This window comes from Gorilla gorilla, chromosome 1 (genome assembly GCF_029281585.2).
Source record: "Gorilla gorilla gorilla isolate KB3781 chromosome 1, NHGRI_mGorGor1-v2.1_pri, whole genome shotgun sequence".
NCBI classification, from domain to species: Eukaryota; Metazoa; Chordata; class Mammalia; order Primates; family Hominidae; genus Gorilla; species Gorilla gorilla.
Window position 1 is genome coordinate 38058686 of NC_073224.2, and position 14611 is coordinate 38073296.

At 45.4% G+C, this 14611-nt stretch overlaps 1 protein-coding gene and 1 long non-coding RNA gene across 2 annotated transcripts in view; one reads left to right on the forward strand and one right to left on the reverse strand.

Annotated features, from left to right (window-relative positions):
- CNIH3 (cornichon family AMPA receptor auxiliary protein 3) overlaps positions 1 to 14611 on the forward strand; it is a 118154-nt gene that overhangs the window by 78375 nt on the left and 25168 nt on the right. The gene's annotated exons all lie outside the window — the stretch shown is intronic.
- On the reverse strand, positions 788 to 12061 carry LOC109027761 (uncharacterized). The gene is made up of 3 exons (XR_002006820.4): positions 11933 to 12061; positions 10176 to 10300; positions 788 to 921 (listed from the first exon to the last, which is right to left on the reverse strand). It is a non-coding gene; the product is annotated as an uncharacterized lncRNA (long non-coding RNA).

Below are 14611 nucleotides of genomic sequence, written 5' to 3' on the forward strand. Positions count from 1 at the left end.
CCAGTGCCTGTCTCCCCAGCAGGCACAGAGTCAGGACAAAATCCACATCTGCCATGTGAACTTCTGCAGAGGTGCCAATTGCTGAGTAGGGCCAAAGTCATGTAATTATTGTAATTATTTTTGTTTATGGGATGTCCCTTCCCAGGAGATCCCAGGTACTTCATTGCCCAGAAGTTGTCACTTGAGAGCAGGACAGCATTGACCCATGCTGGGGCTGAAGGAAGTGATGAAGGGCCCTGACCACCCATGGTGCTATGCTGGCTGCCCGGAAGCCATGGCATGCATAAGCTTCTGGAGAGGCCACTAGGGGGTGTCACACTGCTATGCGGAGAGTGGAAGGGGGGCTCGGGTTCTTTTTTTTTTTTTTTGCTGGAGGAGGCGAGGTTAGCTAGACATGGAAGATTGGTTCTCAGTGGCTATCTTTGTGCTGCTATAACAAAATACCCTAGACTCAGTGGCTTAACAACACAAATGTATCTCTCACAGCTCTGGAGGCTGGGAAGTCCAAGATTAAGGTGCCAGACAATTCAGCATCTGTAGAGGGCCACTTCCTGGTTCATGGACAGCTGTCTTCTTGCTGCAGCCTTACATGGTGGAGGGGCAAGCTCTCTCTGCACCCTTTATCAGGACACTAATCCCATTCACGAGGGCTCCACCCTCATGTTGTCATCTAATCCTAATCAACTCCCAGAGACCCCACTTCCTAACACCATCACATTAGGGGGTAGCGTTTCAACATGTGAATTTTGTGGGGAGATGAACATTCAGCTCGCAACAGAGGCTTAAGTGTTTTTTTCTATAACAACATTTATTAAGGTATTATATGTGGTATAATATGCCAGACATTGTACAAAGTGCTTGGTTGGATGATCTCACTCGCGACAGCCGTGGGATGTAGACATCATTATGGTCCCCTTTACACTGAGGAGGAAATTGAGGGACAGAGAAGTTAAGTAACATAAGCTAGTACATGCAAAGCCGGGGTTTGAATGCAGGCAGTCTTTCCTTGGAGCATGCTATTTCATTTTTCGTTATTAATTGTTTCAATTATAAAAATAATATGTTCATATTTTCACTAGTAAAATGATGCAAAGTTGATATGAAGAAAATATTAATAAGCTGCCCCACCCTTGTCCTTCCTAACTCTCTGACATAAAAGCTGGGTTTTTGTATCCTCCCATCATGCTGTATCTCCACGCACATTTAGATAGACAAATACATGTATGCACAGATATACACTCCAGCTCAGTTTTTTTTGTTTCTCTTTCCTAATAATGGAAAAGTTGTTTTCCTATAACGAGTTTTTTCCCCACATACCATTACATCACCGATACCCTTGTAGGTCAATAGCTATAGGTTTCTCTTAAAAATAATTACACAAGCTTTCATAATATTCCATAGTACACGCAATTTATTTAGTCATTTTCATATTTATAGACCTTATGTATGTTTTCAGTTATGTTTGTTTTGGCCCCAACCCTGCAGTAAATACCTTTGTGGGCTTATATCCTAGGAGTGGGATCGTCAGGCAAAAGGGTATATAAATTTATACTTTTCTTAAAAGTGTCAGATTACTTTCTCAGAAAGGTCAAAGCAGATGTATTCCCACCAGCAGTATAAGAGAGTGTCTGTTTCCCCATACCAGCGTCTCCATGACTGGATGCTCCAGGGTGCAGGCTGGCCTGTCGCAGAGGCGGCCTTCTGTCCTCAGCCCCAGGCGCAGCCCAAGGTAGATGCAGAATTGAGCAGTCAGGAACTTCTTCTCAGAGACCAGCTTTCTCAATCTCAGCAGCACATTTCAACCCACGGGGGGACGTTTAAAACCCAAGGATCCAGATGCAGGACCCCACCCCCAGAGAGTCTCACCTGATTGGTCAAGGGGGCACAGACAGTGGTGTTTTCAAAAGCTCTCAGAGGATTCTGATGGCCTGCCAAGGTGGAGACTTCTACTAGAGACCTTGCAGACACCAAGATCCTAACTTCTCTTTCCCCTCTCTTCCCTTCCCCCTCATTTCTTCCCCACTCCTCGGGCCCTGTCCTTGCTGGTCGGGGGAGACTTCGCTGAGATTGCATCCTCTACCTTTACTGTCCTGGGCCTGCAGAAACACATTGGTTGTAAGGGCTAGCTTTTAATTTCCATGTCCGAACCTCATCATTGAATTGGAAACTCAGGAGGTGAGGTTAGGGCCTCAGCATTTTATAAATGCTGCCAAGATAGCTCCAGTGTGCAGGCAGGGGCAAACCATTGCCCTGTTTTTTTCCAGAGCAGGAAACACTTCTGACCTCTCAAGGTCCATCTGACCTGGCTGGTCAAAACCTTTTTTCTACCTGTTGGAGGGGCCAGATTTTGAGGAGCCAGTGACCTAGTGTCTGTGCATCCCACATGGGCCTGCACTCATGAGGGCAGAGGGCTGGCCAAGGTAGACGTGACCACCAGACCAGCTGAGCCACGATGGGCAGCTTGAATGTGTTAATGAACATGAAGCCTGCTTAGCAGAGGGGCTCAAACTTTGCCGCACATTAGAATCACCTGGGGGAAATTTTTAAAAATCCTGATGCCCAGAATTCATCCCAAACCAATTAAGTCATAATCTCTGGGGTGAGACTCAGCATCAGTATTTTACAAAACTCCCCAAGTGACTCCACTGTGCAGCTAAGTTGGAAAAATCAGTGCCCTAGGGAGCATTTTGCAATGTTAGTTATCATGGTTAGGGTGCTGAGTTTCATCAGCCTGGCTGTGCTGATGGGGAGCTACTGCTTTCCTATTAGCATTGCTGCCTTTACCTGCCTGGTTGCCTCTTTCAAGCCTCCCTACCCAGTTCTTGAGCTAAGAATAGAGTTTCCAAAGCAATTTGTTTCCTAAAAGATAGAAGTTCATCTTTTTTCATGAGGCAAGAATATTCCTAGTATTTTTATACATGTGAACATTTCCTGGTTCTGCAGGATTCTGTTGACTCTGTTAGCCCCATCACCCACTGCCAGCTCATTCAGCACGCAGCAGGTATTTAGGCAGAACAAGATGAGCACCTGCATATTCTCCCTGCAGCACACCTGAGTCGCTGCTGCTCTGCAGGCCTCCCACCTCAGCCTACGACGTATTCCAACTCAAAGGGAGCAACGGTGCACCAATCATGCGATGAATGAGGCCAGAGTTTCATTGGATTGGATTCTGTAATACCTCTCTCAGAGGTGCGCCTTTGGTGGAGTGAGAACATGAACTGCTGTTCAGGAGGTAGGGGCATGGGTCACATCAGTGCACACTGCAGGTAGTGAGGAGGTAGGTGCGTGGGTCACACCAGTGTTTAGGAGGTAGGGGCATGGACCACACCAGTGCACACTGCAGGTAGTAAGGTGCAGGGTGGCAGGTGGAAGGATGGTGTGTGTCCTGCCTGGTGTGAGCAGGCTGCATCACCTACAGAGCAGGACCTCCATGAGTCTCAGGTCATCAAAGAGGAGTGGAGACACAGCCCCTTCTCTCCTAGAAGCAGCGGCACGGGAACAATGAGAAGGCTCTCTCCAGGGCAGTGTGGCCCCGCAGGGTCCTAACAGCTCTGAAAGCCAGCAGGGGCTTTCTGCAAAAGCTAAAGTCAGCAGCAGATGATATGATGCAGGATTACGCACATTCGAATCCCCCGGGGAGCTTTTAAAACCCAGGGATCCAGAGGCAGGGCGCCATCCCCTGAGTCTCATTTAACATTTTATTTTGAAAAATGTCAAATATAAGGGGATGTTGGAAGAGCAGCACAATGAACACCTACGTAGCCTTCACCAAGATCCGCCGCTTATTCAGTTTGCCATATTTGCCTTCTCAGCTCTTCCCCATCCCCTGTGTATGTACAGCACATACTTTTTTTTTGCTGGACCATTTAATTGTATACATCATGGATCTGCATCCCCAAATACATCCTCCAACATAACCACAATACCATTGTCACACCAAAGAACATGGCTATAATATTGTCACCTAGTCATAGTCACATTTCCCCTAGTTTCCCTATAGTGTTCTTTATAGTTGTTGTTGTTGCTTTTTAAATTCAGGATCCAATCAAAAATCACACATTGCACCAGGCACAGTGGCTCATGCCTGTAATCCCAGCACTTTGGGAGACTGAGGTGGGTGGATCACCTGAGGTCAAGTGTTCAAGACCAGCCTGACCAATGTGATGAAACCCGTCTCTAGTAAAAAATACAAAAATTAGCTGGGCATGGTGGCAGACTACAGTAGGCTGTAGTCCCAGCTACTCAGGAGGCCAAGACAGGAGAATTGCTTGAACCTGGGAGACGAAGGTTGCAGTGAGCCAAGATCACACCACTGCACTCCAGCCTGGACAAGAGCGAGACTCCCTCTCAAAAAAATAAAAATAAAAATAAATCACACATTGCATCTAGTTGTTGTGTTTTCCATAGTTTCCTTTAATCTAGAACCATTCTCCACTTTTTTCGTGACACTGACCTCTTCTGAAGAGTGCCGAATGCAGGTAGTTTTTAAAAGTTCCCCATGTATTTCTAATGAGCAGCAGGATTAGGAAGCACTGCAATCAAAGGCTGCATGCTTTGCTTTCCCCATATAAATATGTGGGCAAATGAACAGGAAGCCGGGCGCTGCCCTGGAGCCCCCTTCATTCTTGGGGAGAGCCGCATGTGCCTTCCATGCACAGCCCTGGCCCCTTTCCACAGTGGTGTTTAGTTTTAGTTATGCAGAGTCACAAGCCACTCTGATCAATACCTTTTCTGGTGGCTCAGCACCTTCACCTCTTCTTTTCCCCCTCCCTCCTGGGATCCCCTGCTCCCATTCTGTGATTTTTGTGCTGGATGTTCAAGGTATTGAGCCTGTGATAGGAATTGCTTGAGCAACATCACAGAGGACCGTGAAGGGAGGGGACATGGTGGTGTCTGTTCTCTCTGTAGCAGCAGCAGTGAGGGGTTGTTGTGAATGTTCTGCAGAGAGGGATGTCTCTCCCAGGCTGCCACAGTACCCTGCTCCAGCCACACTGAATTAAGCACCATTCACCTGCCCTTCAGCTTCCTTCTTCCTTCACTTTTTTTTCTCTTTCTCTTTTTCTTTTCTTTTCTCTCTTTCTTTTCTTTTTTTTTTCTTTTTTTTTTTTTTTTTTGAGCTGAACCTACCCATTCTTGAAGACTCAGCTCACATCATCACTTCGGGGAAGCCTTTTGCTTCCTTCCTCAGTTGGAGTCTGTGGGCTTCTGGGGGCTCCCCTAGCACCCCAGGCTGATGACTACCCTAGCACTTACTAGGCAGCACTGCATTTTTCTTTCCGCAGCTAGACCAGGAGCTGCCAGAGGACAGGGACTGAGTCTGTTATGAGTCCAACACCAGTGCCCGCACATTGTAGGTGTCCAGTAAATGTTTGGTGAATGAAAGCAAAAGAGGTGTGTTCAGTTCTGAGAATTCTACCTTCACAGTTCTCCAGGTTGCAATAATAGAATATCAGGGCTAGGGTGGGGACAAAAGTGACTTCATCTTGGATGCTGATCCGCCGTGTTCACTTCTGATTAGCCCTAGTCCCAGGAGTGGCTCTTGATTCCCACTTTACTTACTGTCTCCACAGTAAGAACATGTCAACCTTGATGTCATCAGACAAATTACAGGCAATGACGCACATAGCATCCTTGCCTGTTCCGGAGGGCCGCCTTTGATTGTCTTGCTAGAGCACGTGTACCCTCTCCCTGTGGTCTATAAGCCTTGGGTCTGAGGAGTAACAGTGCGGAGATCTACCTGTCTTGTGGCTGCCCAAGACCACACTTTTGTCTGTACATTCCCTCAATCAATGACCCAATACCAACAAACTGGATTTGTCTGCCCCCTTCTTTGGTGTCTCAGCTCCTTCAGCATTTGGGAGGTTTGCATGTATGTCTCTTTAACGGAAAAGCTAGAAAGGCTCTTAGTGAATTCTGGCCTCGCTCTTTCATTGAAGGTAAACAAAAGTGCAGAGAGAGAGACCTGCCTTAATGCCACAAAGTGGTAGAGTTAGTCAGGACTAAGCCTGTCTCCTGTTTCCCTGAAACCAGGGTTTTTCCCCTATGATACCATTCACCTTTATTTCATTAGACTGTTTATTGATTTCATATGTCCAAATCCTATTGACTTTTCATTATTCACATGTGGATAATTTTTCATATTATTATGTACTTTAAAAATCCAACCTCTAATTGGCTGCCTCTCCTTTCCTTTCCTTTTTTTTTTTTTTTTTTTTTTGAGACAGAGTCTTGCTCTGTCACCCAGTCTGGAGTGCAGTGGCATGATCTTTGCTCACTGCAACCTCTACCTCGCGAGTTCAAGCAATCCTCCCATCTCAGCCTCCTGAGTAGCTGGGACCACAGGTGTGTGCCACCGCACCCGGCTAATTTTTGTATTTTTAGTAGACATGGGGTTTCACCATGTTGTCCAGGCTGATCTCGAACTCCTGACCTCAAGTGATCTGCCCACCTCAGCCTCCCAAAGTGCTGGGATTACAAGTGTCAGCCACTGCTGCCTTTCCTTTCTGACCACAGGAAAGAAAAGTTCATTTTAATCAAAGTTTAAGCACAATGTAATCAGGAGAGCAAATCTATTGGATGAAAAGCAACAAGCCCAAAACACACTTCAACCACCCTCAACCTCAAATAAGGAATTCTGTACTGCTTTGAAACAGCATGGAGAGACACCCCCAGCCCCGCCCCGCCCCGCCCCGCCCTCAGTTGGTGTGGATGATTGAGAGTTAACCACAAAGTTCACAGAAGCAGCTTTTTTTCTCTCTCTGCTCCATTGTGGGCTTGGCCAATGAGCAATGTGGGTCCTGGGACGGTCCGAGAATATTGCTATTCAAGTGGTCCATGACTTGAATAGCATAGTGAACCAGCAGCTTTGGCATCGCCTGGGAGCTTGTTATAAAGGCAGAATCTCATGCCCCACCCAGATCTGTGGGATCATAATCTGCATTTTAACAAGATCCTTGTATGCACATTATTTTGAGCAACATGGCCGAGAACCCCGGCTGTCAAGTTCAGAGCTGGCAGGCTGTACCCGCTTTTCAGCACTTACTGGGCATCCACCTTGTGTGGCCTTTTTAGATGGCACCAAAGAAATCAACATCCTGCCCTCATTGTTATCTTGTTGTTATTGACATACCTTTCCCACCTCATCAGTTTCACTCCTCTGGGTGTGCCCCTGGTGCTGCTGAAACCCTCTCTGTCCACTAGAATTCCCACCATCTCACTGTTGCAGGGTCCTCCTGCCATGCAACTCTGACTCACCCCATCCTGCTCCCTGTCTCTGGTCACGCTGCCTCCATGGGCAGCTCTGGTTTTCTCTACCTTCCTTAAGTTCCCCAGCAATCCTGCCATCCCTCAACCCCTTCTCTCTCAGCCATGGATGCTCTTGAGTAAGTGGAGGTTGTTGATGCTGAGTTCCCTATTTCCCCCTCCACTTCCTGTCCTCACCTCTCCAATCCTCCTCTCCCATCTCAGGGCCCCTCTCCTCTCAGGGCCCCATTTTAATGCTGCCTCATGATTCAGTCCCCCTCTGACTCACTCTGGAGCATATCCAGACCAGCTCCCTCTTTTGAGTACCTTCTCTCTCTCATTGTTATCCAGCTCCTTTTTTCCCCTGTCTTAAAACACATTTCGTCTTCCTTGTTCTAAAAAATTGCATTGGCCTTAGTAACCCTTCACACTACCAACCCACACATTTCTTTTTTCATATGTTGCCCAATTCTGGAAAGAGTCCCTTGCGCTCCCCGCCTGCGCTTCCTGACTCCTACGCATCTCAGAATCCCTTGCAGTCCGGCAGATATGCCTCTTCTTCTATTGAAACTGCTGATTGAAGGTCACCAATGACGTCCCAATTGCCAAACCCAATAGACTGACTTGTTTGTCCTGTTCCCCTTTGACCTCTCTGTAGTATGACATGACTAGTCTCCTGCTCCTCTTTGGCTTCCTGGCATGAGACCATCTCAGTTTTCCTCCTGTCTTGTGCACACTCATGTCTCTCCTTTTTCTCTCCTCCTTTCTCACACCCCAAATACAGGTGTTCATGCGCCTTTTGCCCTTGTTTTCCTCTTGCTCTGTACTAAGAGTTGCTGTTGGCAGCCTGTGGATCAGAGATGTCCTGCAAATTTGTTTTCATTTGACTCATTTAATATTTTAGGAACCTGAAAACCCCACACAAAAATCTGGGTTTCAAGCTGCTTTTGAAAAAAACAAAACAAAACAGAACACAGGACCTGGAAATAGTGGATTCGTATGCTTCAGGACAACAATCAGCTGGAGTGGGTAGCTGATTAACCCTTTAGATGGGGTGTCTGCCCTCAGATCACTTCCGTGACCACCACGCGCGTCTGTCTAGCACCACATGGTTTTGAGTGTGAGCCACTTGTGCTCCTAAGTGTGGGCCCTCCCCTAAGTGTGGGCCCTCCCCAGGGCTCATCTCCTCCAATGCTGAAGCATCTATCGTCGTTCATCTTCTAGCGGCTCCAAATCTATGCATCTTCTCCAGCTCTCTCTCTCTGTTGAATTCCAGGAATGTGCTTCTAACCATCTTGGGCATCTTTACCTGGTTTTACTCATTGTACCTCAAACTCAGTCTTGGGGTTAGGAGTGCTTATGAATCACACTTACCCACCTCTCTGAGTTTTGAATCAATTGAGAACAGACATAAGAGTCTAGATGAGAGCCGAAGAACCATGTGGTGTCCAGCCAGCTGCATGGAAGGGCATGGCAGGACTCCAGCACCTTCAAGTGTAGGAGAGAGAGAGTATTGAAGAGGGGTGGGCTGGCTCCAGGCTTGTGTTGCCAAGGAGGCAGTCTCTGGACCTGACCACATAAACCTACCACATGCTTGCAGGAGTAGAGAAAGAGGATGCCTGCAGTTTAAGGGCAGGCAAGTCCAGGAGCAAGAGAAGCCAGGCCACAGGCTTCCTCCCTAATACTTCCCCAAGATGTGGAAAAGTTGGTGGAAATTCCTATTTTATGGGTTGAAGCAGGAATACAGAAAGAGGAAGAGAAGGGTTCAGGGTTCTCTCTTCCTTCAACCTGCCATCTACTCATTACAGTAGTACCCCCTTATCCATGGGGCATATGTTCTGAGATCTCTGGTGGAGATTCCTGAAGCTGCAGATAGTACCAAGCTGTGGTATATCCTATGTTTTTCCTATCCATACATATCTATGATAAAGTTTTACTTATAAATTAGGTATAGTAAGTGATTAATTTTATTAATTTATCTTTATTATTAATAACTAATAAAATAGAAAAATTGTAACAACATACTGTGATAAAAGTTATATAAATACGGTCTCTCTCAAAATGTCTTATTGTACTGTACTTACTTATTTTCAGATGTGGTTGATCACAGGTAATTTAAATAGTAGAAAGTGAGACTAAAGATAAGGGGTATTGCTGAATTGCTTTACAGCATGTTCGTTCACCCATTTTAGTTAATTGAGACACTGTCTTCCATGTTACTTGGGATTTACACCACATCTCTTGTCTTTCTGTGGATTCTATTTCCCAAGTGCTTCGTGAATTACAGCCCTCCTCCTCCAGGCCACTGCTCAAAGAGCTCAGACTCTCATTTCTTTGCCTGGACTATTACAGAGGCTTCCTAGTTTGTTTGCTTTTTGTTTTTCTTGGTCTTCGTTCAAGTCCTTAGGCCTCCTCCTCCATTCACCCATCACATTGTTGGAATGATCTAAGCAAACCTTGATCATATGTAATTTCCATACCCAGAAATCTCTGGATCCCAGTTTTGGAGAATAAGTGACCACTAAAGGACTTGGCATGGCTCCTAAGGTACTCTGTGACTTCCCCTAACATATCTTTTAACCTTATTGCAATCTGCTTTTTTTCAAACACCCATTTTCTCAGCCAGCATTTATCAAGTATTTGCTATGTGCCAAGGAGGGTGCCAAGTGCTGGGAAGAGAGGTGCATAAGTTACAGTTACTGCCCTGTGATTTGAGATCCTCATGCCATTACTGACACCACTTTATCACTTGGAATGTTCCTCTCTGTTGGCTAAAATGTTATCTTTACATTTCAACTCAAGTGTCATCTTTTCTATGAAGCCTTTTCTATTCCACTAAAGAAATGATCTCTGCCCTCTCTATTTTACTGGATTTTTAAAAGCATCTTCTTCCTGCATAATGATATCTTGTGTACATGTTTTATCTCCCTTACCTGGCTGTAGTCTTCCTGAGGGCCGAGGATATATCTTTTTCAACCTTGAGTTCCCCACACAGCCTGTGCAGTCCTAGTGCATTTGGGGCACTCCATAGATGAGTGTCTTTAAAATTGCATCTCCTCTGAAGCAGAAAATGAAACAAACCCAGAGAAAAATGTTTTCACACACAAATAAATTAAACATGATCCTAGGTATTACTAAATATAGCTGTACAGAGATGAATATGTCATAATTAATTAATAACACATTTGTGAGCCATCTACTATCTTTCGGAAACAAAATGGTATTTAACATATTTAAATAATGTTTCTTCATCTCTTCCTTTTCATTCCTACTGCAACCAACTTAAGTTTTTAATCTTTCTCTCTCTCTCTTTTTTTTTTTTTTTTTGGAGACAGGGTTTTTGCTCTGTCGCCCAAGCTGGAGTGTAGTCATGTGATTTTAGCTTACTGCAGTCTTGAGCTACTGGGCTCAAGTGATCCTCCCACTTCAGCCTCCTGAGTACCTAGGATTATAGGCGTGAGCCACCATGCCTAGCTCTAATCATTTTACTTTTAAGAACCAGAGGGTGGGCACAGTGGCTCACATCTGTAATCTCAGCACTTTGGGAGGCTGAGGTGGGTGGATTGCTTTCATCTAGTAGTTTGAGACCAGCCTGGGCAACATGGCAAAACCCTGCCTCTACAAAAAATACAAAAATTAGCCAGGTATGATGGTACCCGCCTGTAGTCCCACCTACTCAGGAGGCTGAGGTGGGAGGATTGCTTGAGCACGGGAGATCAAGGCTGCAGTGAGCCTTGATCATGCCACTGCACTCCAGCTTGGGTGACAGAGCCAGACCCTGTCTCAAAAAAAAAAAAAAAAAAAAAAGAACCAGGAAGTTTTGTTGGCTTCTCTAAAGCCTGTTGCCAACTTTTGCCAATCCATTTATCACAACTCCAATAATTATTTCTGCTAACACTGCTGTGCATGCCACTCTCGTGCTTAGGGGCCTTTGATGGTTCCTCACTGCCTGCTGCATCAGGTCCCAACTCCTTAGCCTGACCTTCATGGCTGTCCCCAAAGGCCCTTTCCCCAGGCTATTGCCCTGGTTCTCACTAGCTTCAAGCCCGGGCCAGCCAGGAACCTCCCCTCCATTCAGGTGCCATATCTTCCCTAGATGATAAAGGCTTGTCTAAAGTCCACTCACTTTCACGACATTGTTAATGACCATTTCAGCTGGGAATAGGTTCTTCTCTCACCTTTAGCAGTTGTTCCCAAACCTGGTTGCATATGCACAGCATTTAAAATACAAATCCCTGGGCCCCACCCTCTGGAAATTCTGAAGTAGAACTTGGGAATTTGCATTTTTATTAATATCTACGAAGGGATTCTGATGTGCAACAGTTTTGGGAGCCAGTGACTCTTGGGACCCTACAAGCTGAAGGTCTTGTCCTGCTGTGTGTTGTGGGTATTTACGTATCTTTTTGATCTCTCCTTCTGGATTGTACTCTTCCTAAAAGCAGGATTGCATTTGGATCACCTGGCAGGATATCTGGCTCTCAGTAATAGGATAAATTACTCAACAAGTATTTATTCAATGAATGAATGAATACATGCATGAGAGACTCCTTTGAAGAGGTGAGACTTGAAGGGTAGCAGGAACTTGTAATGTAGCCAGGAGTTGAGAGGAGGAAATTCAAGCGAAAGAAGAGTGCCTAGTATCAATATTTTGTGCAAGATGCAGGTGATAATCAGACCCCTGGGGACTCACTTTGAAATCTCTTTGCTTCCAGGGTTTAAAATATTCCTCATCAATTAAATTATTTCCAGTTTGGGAAGACGCTCATCATTTTAAGAATTTCCAATATCTGCCTTATTATTTGGTTGTTTCATTCTGGCTCTCTGATGATCAACTGGGTGTTTTTAAAATAGAATGTTTCAGCTCTTCCAGGATCTAGTCCCTGAGGTTGCTCTGGCAACCACCTTAAAAACTCCAGAGAGCATTATCCTAAGTTGCCAAACTTCTCAGATTTTCTGGCCGCCACACCATTTTTCAGTAGTGCCCTGACAAAAAGGTTAACATTAAATAATCTCAATTAATGAGCTCAATCTCCTAAAATCCTTTCAAAAAAGCCAAGCATACTTAACATCCTTGTTGTTGAATGTTCCTTTCTTGACTGTACTGTTATTGAGCTCTGAATCTTCAGCAGCTGGTCAACCAGGTATCAAACACACACTGCCCAGGAGACCCGCTGCAGTCCGATAGTTTATTGAAATCACAATCAATGCACCTGTAGCTTCCAGAAAGTGTCTTAGTTTTACTGAAAAGCCAACCAGAGAAAAAACATTTATCTGCTGAGATGTGTATGTGATTTTGATTATCATGGCGAAGTCTTTGCACAGTTCCAGGTATTGTTATTGACACCTCAGCTCTCACCTTGCTTTGATGATTCAGTGTGCACATGATGTGTGCAGGTTCAGGGGTTTATTTCTGTAAGTCCACATGTGCTGTTGGTACCAGAGGTCAGGGCTGCAGTCCTGTTTGAGTCACTAAAAGGCAATATGACTTCAGGAAAGTTACTCTGAGTTCTCTGAGCTTCACTTTCCTACCTGTAAAGTAGGGATTATAAAAGCACCTACTTCATAGGTTGTTGCAAGGAATACATGTGATAATGTAATAAAACACCACAGTGGTTGGGGCTGAATAAACATTAGCCACTATTATTACCAAGCAGCTTATATACATATAGCCCAGTTTATTGGAAGAAAAGAGAAAAGCATAAGCTCTTTTCTACCAAGATGAAATCTGTTTATTTTAGTATTAATACTTTAGCCTCACTGAGTTTTGCTCCTCTGGTTTCAATGCAGCTTTTTTAAAACTTAAATTTAAATTTTTATTTTTTGAGACAAGGTCTCATTCTGCCACTTAGGCTGGAATGCAGTGTCATAATCACAGCACACTGCAGCCTCAACCTTTTGGGCACAAGTGATCCTCCCACCTCAGCCTCCCGAGTAGCTGGGACTACAGGCATGCACCACCACACCCGGCTCACTTTTGTATTTTTTGTAGAGATGGGATTTCACCATGTTGTCCAGGCTGGTTTTGAACTCCTGGGCTCAAGTGATCCACCCCACTTGGCTTCCCAAAGTGCTGGGATTACAGGCGTGAGCCACTGTGCCCGGCCTCACTGCAACTTTTAATTGGTGTATAGCATTAATGTTGGCTATCTTTTAAGCAGCCTCTACAAGGCCTGCGCTCCCTGAAATTAAAGCAGCCTTTAGCTGGAAGGTCCCAGACAAGATGACACTGTTAGCTCCTATTTTTCCAAGTTTTGTTTCAGAACAGTGTCACAAAAACATATTACTTTGTAAGACCCCACCCCCACCACTCCTTAAACTCACTGAGAATCAGCTTGTTGGGACCAACTTCTCAGGTGCCACCAAGGGAAAATATGAAAGATAATGGGGAGTCGCCAGTAGTGGGAGCAGAGACGAGATGTGTGCTGGCTGTTTCCTTTGCTCTCTTCAAGGGAGCAAATATGCACATGGAGCCTCGCTTGTCATGGAGTGTTGGGAGCAGCTTCCTTTACACTTCCCAGTGTGTACAGAGGACATGTCCCATTGTGTGCCTTGCACACATTCCCTGTGCCGTGGTTTGAGGTGATATAAATTCTGCCAGGCTCAGGGCTCTGGTACTGTTAGGCCCTGAATAATGTCTGTTGAGTGTGGATGGATGGAATGAGCTGCCCATGATTGAAATTCCAGGGAGAAGTGATTAATCAGACCTCAGGGTCACTCCATTCATCCACCAGTTGATTAAGTCATTATTGAACACCTACGCTAGGACCCATGACAGCCACATCCCAGAGAGCTGTTGGGGCTCCAGGAGAAGCACGGACTGTCCCCAGCTTATAAATGGTTGTTTGCTTTCCAGAACTTTACCTGTAGGTTGATCATTTCAAATGAAAACCTAATGTTCAGTCTTCAGACTAATCCAGATTTCACCTTACGTAGTAAGGAACAGGATCAATATTTCTGCAGCTGTCCTCTCTCCACATAAAATTGTGCTCATCTAATAATGCCTTCTTGAAAACAACCAACCAACAAAAAACCCCTTGTTCACACGCGTCTCCCTAGTTCCTGCCCTCTTCCTGCCTGCTTTCCACGGCCACACTTTTCTAAATGGTGTGTGAAGTGGCAGTGACTCAGCGTCACCAAATCCAGGGGGCATTTTTCATTCTGCGTGATATTCATCTTCCTTAGCAGTGTGTCTGGCAGCCATGTCTCCATCTTTAAACGTTCAGTCCTCCTGGCTTTCCTGACTCCGCACCCTCTGGTTTTCCCCTGTCCTGTGTCTTTGCTGGTCTTCAGCCTCCTTTTTCTGTGCTGCTTTCGCTACTCATTCCTTGAAGGTTGGTGACCGCAAGGACTGTGTCCTCCATCTTGTCTC